This window comes from Aedes aegypti, chromosome 2 (assembly GCF_002204515.2).
Source record: "Aedes aegypti strain LVP_AGWG chromosome 2, AaegL5.0 Primary Assembly, whole genome shotgun sequence".
Classification (NCBI taxonomy): Eukaryota; Metazoa; Arthropoda; class Insecta; order Diptera; family Culicidae; genus Aedes; species Aedes aegypti.
In genome coordinates, this window is record NC_035108.1 from 415,221,904 (window position 1) to 415,224,753 (window position 2,850).

Genomic DNA, 2,850 nt, shown 5'->3' on the forward strand with positions numbered 1-2,850 from the left:
TACCGGAGCTTCCGGAGGAACTCCTACCGGAGCTTCCGGAACCCTACCGGTCCGGAGAACGCCTACCGGAGGCTTCCGCCAGGAACTCCTACCACCGGAGGCCTTCCCGGAGGAACTCCTACCCGGTAAGCTTCCGGAGGAACTCCCTACGCGCGACGCTTCCGGAGGATACTCCCTACCGGAGCTTCCGGAGGAACTCCTACCGGAGCTTCCGGAGGAACTCCTACCGGAGCTTCCGGAGGAACTCCTACCGGAGCTTCCGGGAGGAACTCCTACCGGAGAACTCCTACCGGAGCTTCCGGAGGAACTCCTACCGGAGCTTCCGGAGGAAACTCCTACCGGAAGCTTCCGGAGGAACTTCCTACCGGAGCTTCCGGAGGAACTCCTACCGGAGCTTCCGGAGGAACTCCACCGGAGCTTCCGGAGGAACTCCTACCGGAGCTTCCGGAGGAACTCCTACCGGAGCTTCCGGAGGAACTCCTACCGGAGCTTCCGGAGGAACTCCTACCGGAGCTTCCGGAGGAACTCCTACCGGAGCTTCCGGAGGAACTCCTACCGGAGCTTCCGGAGGAACTCCTACCGGAGCTTCCGGAGGAACTCCTACCGGAGCTTCCGGAGGAACTCCTACCGGAGCTTCCGGAGGAACTCCTACCGGAGCTTCCGGAGGAACTCCTACCGGAGCTTCCGGAGGGAACTCCTACCGGAGCTTCCGGAGGAACTCCTACCGGAGCTTCCGGAGGAACTCCTACCGGAGCTTCCGGAGGAACTCCTACCGGAGCTTCCGGAGGAACTCCTACCGGAGCTTCCGGAGGAACTCCTACCGGAGCTTCCGGAGGAACTCCTACCGGAGCTTCCGAGGAACTCCTACCGGAGCTTCCGGAGGAACTCCTACCGGAGCTTCCGGAGGAACTCCTACCGGAGCTTCCGGAGGAACTCCTACCGGAGCTTCCGGAGGAACTCCTACCGGAGCTTCCGGAGGAACTCCTACCGGAGCTTCCGGAGGAACTCCTACCGGAGCTTCCGGAGGAACTCCTACCGGAGCTTCCGGAGGAACTCCTACCGGAGCTTCCGGAGGAACTCCTACCGGAGCTTCCGGAGGAACTCCTACCGGAGCTTCCGGAGGAACTCCTACCGGAGCTTCCGGAGGAACTCCTACCGGAGCTTCCGGAGGAACTCCTACCGGAGCTTCCGGAGGAACTCCTACCGGAGCTTCCGGACCGGAGGAACTCCTACCGGAGCTTCCGGAGGAACTCCTACCGGAGCTTCCGGAGGAACTCCTACCGGAGCTTCCGGAGGAACTCCTACCGGAGCTTCCGGAGGAACTCCTACCGGAGCTTCCGGAGGAACTCCTACCGGAGCTTCCGGAGGAACTCCTACCGGAGCTTCCGGAGGAACTCCTACCGGAGCTTCCGGAGGAACTCCTACCGGAGCTTCCGGAGGAACTCCTACCGGAGCTTCCGGAGGAACTCCTACCGGAGCTTCCGGAGGAACTCCTACCGGAGCTTCCGGAGGAACTCCTACCGGAGCTTCCGGAGGAACTCCTACCGGAGCTTCCGGAGGAACTCCTACCGGAGCTTCCGGAGGAACTCCTACCGGAGCTTCCGGAGGAACTCCTACCGGAGCTTCCGGAGGAACTCCTACCGGAGCTTCCGGAGGAACTCCTACCGGAGCTTCCGGAGGAACTCCTACCGGAGCTTCCGGAGGAACTCCTACCGGAGCTTCCGGAGGAACTCCTACCGGAGCTTCCGGAGGAACTCCTACCGGAGCTTCCGGAGGAACTCCTACCGGAGCTTCCGGAGGAACTCCTACCGGAGCTTCCGGAGGAACTCCTACCGGAGCTTCCGGAGGAACTCCTACCGGGCCGGAGGACTCTCCGGAGGGAACTCCTACCGGAGCTTCCGGAGGAACTCCTACCGGAGCTTCCGGAGGAACTCCTACCGGAGCTTCCGGAGGAACTCCTACCGGAGCTTCCGGAGGAACTCTACCGGAGCTTCCGGAGGAACTCCTACCGGAGCTTCCGGAGGAACTCCTACCGGAGCTTCCGGAGGAACTCCTACCGGAGCTTCCGGAGGAACTCCTACCGGAGCTTCCGGAGGAACTCCTACCGGAGCTTCCGGAGGAACTCCTACCGGAGCTTCCGGAGGAACTCCTACCGGAGCTTCCGGAGGAAACTCCTACCGGAGCTTCCGGAGGAACTCCTACCGGAGCTTCCGGAGGAACTCCTACCGGAGCTTCCGGAGGAACTCCTACCGGAGCTTCCGGAGGAACTCCTACCGGAGCTTCCGGAGGAACTCCTACCGGAGCTTCCGGAGGAACTCCTACCGGAGCTTCCGGAGGAACTCCTACCGGAGCTTCCGGAGGAACTCCTACCGGAGCTTCCGGAGGAACTCCTACCGGAGCTTCCGGAGGAACTCCTACCGGAGCTTCCGGAGGAACTCCTACCGGAGCTTCAGGAGGAACTCCTACCGGAGCTTCCGGAGGAACTCCTCCATGGAGAATTTCGGGAAATCACCCAAGGAACTTTTGGAGGAACTTCTACATGAACTTCAAAAAGAACTCCTACAGAAACTTTTGGAGCAACTTCTGGAGGAACTCCTACAGGAACTCCCGTGGGAATTTCAGAAAGAACTCCTACAGGAATTTTTGAAGGAACTCCTACAGAAACATCCGGAGGAACTTCTCCACGAACTTCTGGAAAAAAATCTTAGAGAAACTTCCGGAAATTACCGAAGATGACCTCTTGGAGGAAGTTTAAAAAAACCTAGAAGGACTTCCGGAAAAAAACTCCTAGAGAAGCTTCCAGATGAACTTCCAATGGAGCTGCAGAAGAAAATTTCAGAGGTTTTTACG